The sequence below is a fragment of the Artemia sp. Qi Xiang Cuo genome, chromosome 4 (assembly GCF_049724085.1).
Source record: "Artemia sp. Qi Xiang Cuo chromosome 4, ASM4972408v1, whole genome shotgun sequence".
NCBI classification, from domain to species: Eukaryota; Metazoa; Arthropoda; class Branchiopoda; order Anostraca; family Artemiidae; genus Artemia; species Artemia sp. Qi Xiang Cuo.
This window is the reverse complement of record NC_142797.1, coordinates 38,728,213-38,740,615: the sequence shown is the minus strand read 5'-3', so window position 1 is coordinate 38,740,615 and position 12,403 is coordinate 38,728,213. Positions and strand designations below refer to the sequence as shown.

General features: G+C 38.1%; 1 protein-coding gene across 1 annotated transcript in view; it reads right to left on the bottom strand.

Annotated features, from left to right (window-relative positions):
* Positions 1-12,403, bottom strand: part of LOC148953095 (neuropeptide F receptor-like) — a 50,006-nt gene that overhangs the window by 3,096 nt on the left and 34,507 nt on the right. The window lies entirely within an intron of this gene.

Genomic DNA, 12,403 nt, shown 5'->3' with positions numbered 1-12,403 from the left:
ATACAGCCTACGTTCTAAAAGAGCGTTTTTCAAATGGTCTATGTTTGATAACATGTTTTGATATTGGACTTCCACATTACTATAGCGGCTTACCTCCGCGCTCTTTACGCTTAAGTTTGACTCTTTCTCACAACTCTATTTTTTAAAACAATAAAAAAACTTTAGCGTGAAGAGCGAGGCGTCGAGGAGTGGACAGCCCCTTTCATATACGGAATAATTTCTGTTCGTTTTAATATCTCCCCTTACTTTCCGTTAAAAAACTTGTTTTTTTATTTAATCTCTACTAGGACTGCTTTTTCCTCTACTGTTTTTACTACAAGTAGTACCATCACAACAACTCCACCTGCAAATACTACTAGTATTGCACGAGTTTTAAGTCCTTTATTAGATTTTGTATTTGACTATCAAGACGCTGAAATCTATGAACATGAAAAATTCATATGTCAAATGAAATTTTCTCTTTTACATTACTTCCATTTTCACATTATTTCAAGAACCCTAGAACAGCAAGAAAACCTAAAAGGATAAAGCTTAGTGATATCGATGATCGCTGAACAAAAGAACAAACATTAATCTGGGTCGTGTAGGTTAAGTTTCATGACAAAACTAATCTACATTTTCTGCATATATGCTTTAATTGTAAGTTGAAATTAAGAATGAGTGATGTTTCTTTTTTTAATATAAAACCTTTTTATGTCTGTTCGGTAATTTTTTCATCGAAAAATGCTAGACTAATTGACGAGATCTTGAATACTATTATTTTATAAACCTTAGACTATATATTACTTTTAAATTATTGCGAGCAACAGCAATTTAAAAGGAATATACTTAATTAGATGTGCGTGCAACTAAACCCTCGTGCAACTGAACTTTGTGCAACCAACGCATTTAACTGAACCCTCGTACATTTGACCCAGGTACAACTGAACCCTGTTTAACTCAACCGCGATGTAGCTCACCACCATGCAACTGAACCCTCGTATAACTGGACGGTGGCGCAACTGAAACCCTATTTAGCTGAAACTTGGTTCAACTGAATCACCGCGTATCTCAAGTCCATTTAACTGAACCCCCATACAAATGTGCCCTTTTACAACTGAACTACCGTTTAACCCCCCGTACAATTCAACCCTGATGCAACTGAACTCCCGTGCAACTCAACTCTATTTGACTGAACCCTCCCTCAACTGAGCCCAATTTATATCAAACCCCTTTTAGCTCGGACTTTCTTTAACTCAACCCCGTTTAAATCAAGCCTTGTTTGACACAAGTCAACCCAAGGCCTGAGAAGAAGTTGGAACTTCAAAAGTTAGGAGTGAAAATGAAGTTGGGAGTAGAAATATCACCTTAATTATACTTGCAAGGTACCACGTGGCACTTTAAGGCAGCAGTAGCTGCAAAGTAGCAAAGAATGAACCACAGCCCATAGTAACCAAAAGTAAAAAACCACGTTTGAAAAAAAAAATGCCTAGTGAAAGAAATTGTCATCCAACACTGGTTCAGGAATAACAACTAATATTTCAGTTCGTCTTAAAAGTATAAGTTTATTGCGAAAAGAAATTTATGGTGATCTTGAAAAAAAGCCAGACACCCCTCGAAAATTGCGTCAGATTAAAGGAAAAAGTGTACCACTGGAGTCAACATGGTAAAAAACCTTATTTAGGATAATTAGAGCCCTCCACCTTGAACAACAATGAAAATCACTTTTTGCATGGGTAACACTAATGTGTCTACTTTTTTTTTGGTCATTTTTTCTGCCAGGACTACCGGGTGACCAGAACATCATAGAGGGATGTCTAATAGATCATGTGAACGGAAATTAAATTTGCTAGCAACCTTTTTCAGTGACCAAAAAGATTGGTGAGCAGCTAGCCCCCCTCCCTCTAAAGTCGTCTGATCAAAATTTTGGGATAGCCATTCTGTTCAGCATAGTTTAAAAGTCTAATAACTACAACTTTGGTGATGATATGACCCTCCATAAGTAGAAGTGACCCTAAAGCTCCCGTACGTACACCATATATGGGCATAGAGTCATTAGGGAGAACACGTGGTTTATGGGGTCAATGACCTCTTTTTCCAAGGTCGATGTTGTTGTTGTTGTAAGTGCACGCTCTCAGCGAATGTCAAACACCTGTGCTGTCGACCTCAATTCACCTATCGTGAATCAATAATTCCCCTTAGAAACAACAAATTAATTTCCCCTTTCTTGACAGATCAATCAACCAATGACATCATCTGTCAGACTTTAAAAATTTTCGCATAGAAACGATTCTCCAGGAATAGATCCAAGTCATTAATGTCTTTGCCTCGGAAACAACTCTTTTGGTCGAACTCCAAAGGATATTAATAGCCAAAGGCCATGGAAACAATTCTCCAAGAAACATCTTAGCGATGAATTGTTTTAGCGCGGGAATCAGGTTTCTTATTAATTTGAAATGCATTAGCGCAGAGATGCCAAAAACAAAAGGAACACGCTGAATTACGTTTAGGGATTATTTGGGCGAAACTGTTTTAGACAGGTTATGGAACTATTTCGGCGAAACAGTTAGAGACATTTTAAAAGATGATTTTTGAAGAGATTTTAGAAGAGAATTTAATGGTGAAACTCTGTGGTCGTTATAATACACAAGTTTCATTTGAACAATGTTGTGAGGTCCTCTAACCCAACCCCAAAGGGTTCCAATCCTCCTACCCCAACCCCGAAGGAAGCCCCCGGTCCTCAAAGGTCCCACAAGCTCCCAAAGGGCCACCGGCGCCCCCAAAGGCCCACCCAGACCCCCAAAGGCCCTCCCCGGGCCCCCCAAAGGCCCAACGCGCGCCCAAAGGCCCAACGGGGGCCCAAAGACCCTCCACCGGTCCCCAAATGTCCCCCAGGCCCCCAACTGTCCCCCCGGACCCCCAAAGGCCCTCCCTGTGCCCCAAAGGCCCTCCCTGTGCCCCCAAAGGCCCTCCCCGGCCCCCAAAGGTCCCTCGGACCAGAGAAGCGCTGCCGGGATGCGCCGTGGGCCAGGAAAGCGCCGCAGGATGCGCCGCAGGGATGCGCCGTGGGTCAGGAAAGCGCCGCAGGGGATGCGCCGCTGGGAGGCACCGCAGGAAAGCGCCACAGGATGCGCCGCAGGGATGCGCCGCAAAAAAAGTAAACTAAAAAGTAAAAATTTCGAAATGTTATCCCCCAAACGCCCTCCTCAGACCCCCAAAGGCCCTCCCCTGGTCCTCAAAGGTCCCCCGGGCTCCCAAAGGGCCAACATGCCCCCAAGGGCCCCCCGGGCCAACAAAGGTCCTCCCCTGGTCCCCAAAGGTCCACTGGGCTCCCAAAGGCCCTCCCCCAGACCCCAAAGGTCCCCCGGGCCCCCAAAAGACCACTCAATCCTCAAGGGCCCCCGGATTCCCAAACGCCCTCCCTGGGCCCCAAAGGTCCTCCCCCGGTCCCCGTACATACACACAAAAACTTAAACACACGCAAAAAATTACACACACACACAAAAACTGACACACACACACTAAAACTTACAAACACACTAGAAAATTGACACACACACGCAAAACATTACACACACACACACAAAAACTTACACACACACACACACACACAAAAACTAACCCTATAACACTAACACTAACATCGACATAAAAACTTACAAGAACACAAAAACTTAAAAACACACACACACACCACATACGCACAAACACACACGCCAAAAATCAAACACACACTCAAAAACTTACACACACAAAAAAAATTACACACACACACACACACACACAAAAACTAACACATGAACACAAAAAAACTCACACACACACTCACAAAAACTAACACAAACAAAAATAAAAAAAAAATAAAAAAACACAAAATAAAACTAACACAAACACTCAAAAAATTAAAAAAACAAAAAATTACACAAACACACACACACACACACACACACAAACTTATACAAAAACAAAAAAAAAAAACTTACACACAAAAAAAAAAACACAAACACACACAAAAAAACTTACACACACACACAAAAAACTTACATCCACACACAAAAGCTTAGACACACAAAAGCTTACACACACACACACACAAAAACTTAGACCCACACGCAAAAACTTACATGCACACAAAAACTTACATGCACAAAAAAACATACACACACACACAAAAACATAAAAACCAACAAAAACACTAACACACAAACAAAAAAACATACACACACGCACACACATGAAAACTTACACACACACCCCAAAACTAACACACACACGCCAAAACTTACACACACACACACAAAAACTAACACACACACACTAAAACTTACAAGCACACAACAACTTAAATGCACACAAAAACTTACATGCACACAAAAACTTACACACACACACACACACAAAAAAAAAACACACAAACACACAAAAACTAACACACACACGCCAAAACTTACAAACACACAAAAAATTACACACACACACACACACACACACATACACAAAAACTTACACCCACACGCAAAAACTTACACACACACGCACAAAAACTTGCACACACACACGAAAACTTACACACACACAAAAAAAAACACACACACGCAAAAACATACAAACACAAAAACTTAAACACACACACACACACAAAAAAACTTACACATGCACACTAAAACTTACATGCACACAAAAACTTACATTCACACAAAAAATTACACACACACACACACACACAAAACTTACACATGCACACGAAAACTTACATGCACATAAAAACTTACATGCACACAAAAACCTACACACACTCGCAAAAACTTACACTCACACAAAAAATCATACACACACACACACGAAAAATTACACACACACACTAAAACTTACACACACAAGAAAAAACTTACACACACACAAAAACTAACACACACATGTAAAAACTTACATGCACACAAAAACTTACTTGCACACAAAAACTTACACACACACTAAAACTAACACACACACAAAAAATGACACACACACAAAAACTTACACACACACAAGAAAACTTACTCACACACACACACACACACACACACACAAAAAACTTACACATGCACACGGAAAACTTACATGCACATAAAAACTTACATGCACACAAAAACTTACACACACTCAAAAATCTTACACTCACACACAAAAACTTACACACACACACACACGAAAACTTACGCACACACACGAAAACTAACACACACACAAAAAAAATAACACACACACATGAAAACTAAAACAAACACACTAAAACTTACACGCACACGCCAAAATTTACACACACCCAAAAACTTACACACACACACACACAAAAACTTACACATGCACACGAAAACTTACATGCACACAAGAACTTACATGCACACAAAAACTTACACACACACACACACACACACACAAACTCACACACACACACACACGAAAACTTACACACACACACCAAAACTTACACACACAAAAAAAATTACACACACACACACACAAAAAATAACACATGCACACGAAAAATAACATGCACACAAAAACTTACATTCACACAAAAACTTACACACACACACACATACACACAAAACACACACACACACACACACGAAAAATTACACACACACCCCAAAACTAACACACACACACACACACACACACACACACACACACACAAAAACTAAAAAAACAAAAAAAAAAAAAATCACAAACACTCGCACAAACTCATACAAACACACACACACACAAAACTTACACACACACACACGAAAACATAAACACACATGCAAACAATAACACACACAAAAAATAACACACACACACAAAAACTTACACACACACACACAAAAAACTTACACACATACACACACACACACAAACTTACAAACACACACAAAAACTTACACACCACACACAAAAGCTTAGACACAAAAAAACTTACACACACACACACAAACTTACACATGCACACGAAAACTTAAATTCACACAAAAACTTACACACACACACACACACGAAAACTTACACACGTACACGTCAAAACTCACACACACAAAAGCTTAGACACACAAAAACTTACACACACACGAACACACAAAAACTTACACCCACACGCAAAAACTTACATTCACACAAAAACTTACATGTACACAAAAACTTACACACACACTAAAACTTACAAACACGCACAAAAATTTATACACACGCACAAAAACTCACACACACACACTAAAACTTACGCTCACACACACAAAAACACACATACAAACAAAAAAATAACACATGCACAACAAAACTAACAAGCAAATAAAAACATACATTCACACAAAAACTTACACACACTCACAAAATCTTACACTCACACACAACAACTAACATACACACAATAAAACTGACACAAACACAAAAAAACTTACACACACACACACACAAAAACTTACACACACACACACAAAAACTAAAAAACACACACACTAAAACAAACACACACACTCAAAAACTAACACACACACAAAAACTAACACACACGCACACACACAAAAAAAAACAAACACACACACACACATGCACACGAAAACTTACATTCACACAAAAAATTACACACACACACACACACACACATACACACAAAACTCACACACACACAAACACACACGAAAACTTACACACACACGCCAAAACTTACACACACACAAAAACTTACACACACACACACACACAAACAAAAACATACACATGCACACTAAAACTTACATGCACACAAAAACTTACATGCACACAAACACTTAAGCACACACACACACACAAAACTCACACACACACACACAAAAAAACTAAAACAAACACCCAAAAAAAAAAACACACACACACAAAAACACAAACAAACACAAACACACAAACAAAAAAAAACACAAACACAAAAAAAAACACAAACACAAACACACAAACACAAACACAAAAACACAAACACACACAAAAAAAAAAAAACGTACACAAGAAAAAAACAAAAACACACACACACACTCACAAAAACTTACAAACACACACACACACACACACAAAACTTACACACACACACACACTAAAACTCACACACACACTCCAAAACTTACAAAAACAAAAACTTACACACACACACACACAGACACAAACATACACACACACATACACACAAAAAAAAATCAAACACAAAAACAAAAACAAACACAATTACAAACACAAAAAAAAAAATACAAAAAAAAAAAATAGAATAGAACAAAACAAACTTACACACACACAAAAAAACTTACACACACACTCAAAAACTTACATGCACACAAAAAATTACATTCACACAAAAAATTACACACACACAAAAACTAAAACACACGCACAAAAAAAAAAACACACACAAAAAAAAATAAACACACACAAAAAATTACATACACACACACAAACAAAAACACACAAACACCAACAAACTTACAAATGCACACGAAAAAATACATTAACACAAAAACTTACACACACAATCACACACACGAACACTTACACACACACACGAAAAAAATTACACAAAAAAAATAAAATAAAAAAACAAAAATACACACTCAACCAAACAACCAAAAACACAAACTAACAAAAAAAAAAGAAACAACAATATTAATTGAAAAAAAAAAAAAACACACACAAAAACTAAAACACACTCAAAAAAAATTACACACACACACACAAAAACTTACACACACACACACGAACACTTACGCACACACACGAAAACTTACACACACACACACTCCAAAACTTACACACACACAAATACTTACACACTTACCATATCACAGTGTCATTATCTTAATTTTGCAAATTTCATTTTGAATTTCTGTCGTGAAACGCAAGAGTTGGAATATTTCAGTAGTGACTTGTTGTGCTTTACCTTCTCACAGTTACATTCTCTTGATTTTTCGAATTTCATTTTGAATTTCTGTCATGAAATGCAAGAGTTGGAAAATTGGGGTCTTAGTCCACCAAACAGAATGGTGGAAATCCACTAGCTCAGTATTGGGGTCACAGTCCACCAGCCTGAACGGTGGAAATTCACTAGCTCAGAATTGGGGTCTTAGTCCACCAGCCTGAATGGTGGAAATCCACTAGCTCAATATTGGGGTCTCAGCCCACCAGTCTGAATGGTGGAAATTCACTGTTTAAGTTAGGTTAGGTTAACATATCATGAGCGCTCATGATAAGTTAACCTAACCTTTTCCGGCGAGTATGGTTAGGTTAGGGTAGATTAAGTTAGGTTAGGTTAAGTGAGGTGAGGTTAGCCCATGTACGCTTCACTTAGGTTAGCTTAGGTTAGGTGAGGGACAGGCAAAAAGTGAGGGGTATAATTAGGTTAGGTTCGGTTAAGTTAGGTTAGGTTAAGTTAGGTTAGGCTAGGTTAGCCTATGTACGCGCGCGTACGTAGGCTAACCTAGCCTAACCTAACTTAACCTAACTAGCCTAACTAGCCTAACTAGCCTAACCTAACCATACTCGCCGGAAAAGGTTAGGTTAACTTATCATGAGCGCTCATGATAAGTTAACCTAACCTAACTTAAACAGTGAATTTCCACCATTCAGACTGATGGACTGAGACCCCAATATTGAGCGTGTGGATTTCCACAATTCAGGTTGGTGGACTAAGACCCCAATTCTGAGCTAGTGAATTTCCACCGTTCAGGCTGGTGGACTGGGACCCCAATACTGAGCTAGTGGATTTCCACCATTCTGTCTGGTGGACTAAGACCCCAATTTTCCAACTCTTGCATTTCATGACAGAAATTCAAAATGAACTTAGAAAAATCAAGAGAATGTAACTGTGAAAAGGTAAAGCACAACAAGTCACTTTACCTTCTCACAGTTACATTAAGTTAATTAAGTTAGGTTAGGCTAGGTTATCCTACGTACGCGCGCGTACGTAGGCTAACCTAGCTTAACCTAACTTAACCTAACCTAACTTAATCTAACCTAACCTAATCATACACCTAACTTTTTGCCTGTCTCTCACCTAACCTAAGCTAACGTAAGTGAAGCGTACGTGGGCTAACCTAACCTAACTTAACTTAACCTAACTTAATCTAGCCTAACCTAACCATACTCGCCGGAAAAGGTTAGGTTAACTTATCATGAGCGCTCATGATAAATTGACCTAATTTAACTTAAACAGTGAATTTCCACCATTCAGACTGGTGGACTGGGACCCCAATACTGAGCTAGTGGATTTCCACCATTCGGTCTGGTGGACTAAGACCCCAATTTTCCAACTCTTGCATTTCATGACAGAAATTCAAAATGAACTTCGAAAAATCAAGAGAATGTAACTGTGAAAAGGTAAAGCACAACAAGTCACTTTACCTTCTCACAGTTACATTAAGTTAATTAAGTTAGGTTAGGCTAGGTTAGCCTACGTACGCGCGCGTACGTAGGCTAACTTAACTTAACCTAACTTAACTAGCCTAACTTAACCTAATCTAACCTAGCCTAATCATACACCTAACTTTTTGCCTGTCTCTCACCTAACCTAAGCTAACCTAAGTGAAGCGTACGTGGGCTAACCTAACCTAACGTAACTTAACCTAACTTAATCTAGCCTAACCTAACCATACTCGCCGGAAAAGGTTAGGTTAACTTATCATGAGCGCTCATGATAAATTGACCTAACCTAACTTAAACAGTGAATTTCCACCATTCAGACTGATGGACTGAGACCCCAATATTGAGCTAGTGGATTTCCACCATTCAGGCTGGTGGACTAAGACCCCAATTCTGATCTAGTGAATTTCCACCGTTCAGGCTGGTGGACTGTGACTCCAATACTGAGCTAGTGGATTTCCACCATTCGAGCTGGTGGACTAAGACCCCAATTTTCCAACTCTTGCATTTCATGACAGAAATTCAAAATGAACTTCGAAAAATCAAGAGAATGTAACTGTGAGAAGGTAAAGCACAACAAGTCACTACTGAAATATTCCAACCCTTGCATTTCACGACAGAAATTCAAAATGAAATTTGAAAAATTAAGACAATGTAACTGTGATATGGTAAGTGTGTAAGCTTTTGTGTGTGTGTAAGTTTTGGCGTGTGTGTGTGTAAGTTTTCGTGTGTGTGCGTAAGTTTTCGTGTGTGTGTGTGTAAGTTTTTGTGTGTGTGTGTGTAAGTTTTTATGCGTGTGTGTAAGTTTTTGTGTGTGTAAGTTTTTGTGTGCATGTAAGTTTTTGTGTGCATGTAAGTTTTTGCGTGTTGGTGTAAGTTTTTGTGTGTGTGTGTGTAAGTTTTTGTGTGTCTAAGCTTTTGTGTGTGTAAGTTTTGACGTGTGTGTTTGTAAGTTTTAGCGTGTGTGTGTGTGTGTAAGTTTTTGTGTGCATGTAAGTTTTCTTGTGCATGTGTAAGTTTGTGTGTGTGTGTGTGTTTTTGTGTGTAAGTTTTTGTGTGTGTATGTTTTTGTGTGTGTGTGTAAATGTGTTTGCGTGTGGGTAATTTTTTTTGTTTTTTTATGATATTTTTTGAATTTAAGTTTTTGTGTTCATGTAAGTTTTTGCGTGTGTGTGTAATTTTTTGTGTGTTTGTGTAAGTTTGTGTTTGTCTTAGATTTTGTGTGTTGTTGTAATTTTTTTTGTGTGTTTGTTATTTTTTTTTTTTGTTTGTGTGTTTGTATGTTTTTGTGTTTGTGTTTGTATGTTTTTTTGTGTGTGTGTGTGTGTGTATGTGTGTAAGTTTGTGTGTGTGTAAGTTTTGGGGTGTGTGTGTGATTTTTAGTGTGTGTGTGTGTAAGTTTTGTGTGTGTGTGTGTGTGTGTGTGTTTGTAAGTTTTTTTGGGTGTGTGTGTGAGTTTTTGTTGTGTTGATGTGTTTGTTTTTTTGTGTGTGTGTGTGTGTGTGTGTAAGTTTTTGTGTGTGTGTAATTTTTGGCGTGTGTTTGTTAGTTTTCGTGTGTGTGTGTGTGTGAGTTTTGTGTGTGTGTGTTTGTGTAAGTTTTTGTGTGCTTGTAAGTTTTTGTGTGCATGTAAGTTTTCGTGTGCATGTGTAAGTTTTTGTGTGTGTGTGTGTGTGTGTGTGTGTAAGTTTTTGTGTGTGTGTTAGTTTTTTAGTGTGTGTTTAAGTTTTCGTGTGTGTGTGTGTGTGTGTGAGTTTTGTATGTGTGTGTGTGTGTGTGTGAGTGTCAGTTTTTGTGTGCATGTAAGTTTGTGTGTGCATGTAAGTTGTCTTGTGGTTGTGTTTGTTTGTGTTTGTGTGTGTGTGTGTAAGTTTTTGTGTGTGTGTAAGTTTTTGCGTGTGTGTGTAAGATTTAGTGTGTGTGTGTGTAAGTTTTATTGTGTGTGTGTTTTAGTTTTTGTGGGTGTGTATGTCAGTTTTATTGTGTTTGTGTACGTTTTATTGTGTGTGCTTCAGTTTTTGTGTGTGGGTGTCAGATTGTGTGAGTGTGTGTAAGTTTGTGTGTGCATGTTTGTTTTTTTGTTCTCGTTAGTTTTCGTGTGCATGTTTTTTTTTTTTGTGTGTATGTGTGTGTGTTTGTGTGTGAGATTAAGTTTTAGTGTGTGTGTGTAAGTTTTTGTGTGTGTGTGTAAGTGTTTGTGCGTGTGTGTAAGTTTTAGTGTGTGTGTAAGTTTTTGTGTACATGTAAGTTTTTGTGTGCATGTAAGTTTTTGCGTGTGGGTGTAAGTTTTTGCGTGTGTGTGTAAGTTTTGTGTGTGTGTGTGTGTGTAAGTTTTTGTGTGCATGTAAGTTTTCGTGTGCATGTGTAAGTTTTTGTGTGTGTGTGTGTGTGTGTGTAAGTTTTTGTGTGTGTGTAAGTTTTGGCGTGTGTGTGTGTAAGTTTTCGTGTGTGTGCGTAACTTTTCGTGTGTGTGTGTAAGTTTTTGTGTGTGTGTGTGTAAGTTTTTGTGCGTGTGTGTAAGTTTTTGTGTGTGTAAGTTTTTGTTTTCATGTAAGTTTTTTTGTGCATGTCATTTTTTGCGTCTGTGTGTAAGTTTTTGTGTGTGTGTGTGTAATTATTTTTTTGTCTAAGCTTTTGTGTTTGTCAGTTATTTCGTGTGTGTTTAATTTTTAGCTTGTTTTTGTGTTTGTTTTTTTTTGTGTGCTTGTTTGTTTTCGTTTGGTTTTGTTAGTTTTTTTGTGTGTGTGTGTGTGTGTGTGTGTGTGTGAGTTTTTGTGTGTGTGTAAGTGTTTGTGCGTGTGTGTAAGTTTTTGTGAGTGTGTGTTAGTTCTTGTGTGTGTGTAAGTTTTTGTGTAAATGTAAGTTTTTGTGTGCATGTAAGTTTTTGCATGTGGGTGTTAGTTTTTGTGTGTGTTTGTAAGTTTTTGTGTGTCTAAGCTTTTGTGTGTGTGTGTAAGTTTTTGTGTGTTTGTAAGTTTGTATGTGTGTGTGTTTGTTTTTATTTTTTTGTGTGTGTGTGTGTGTGTGT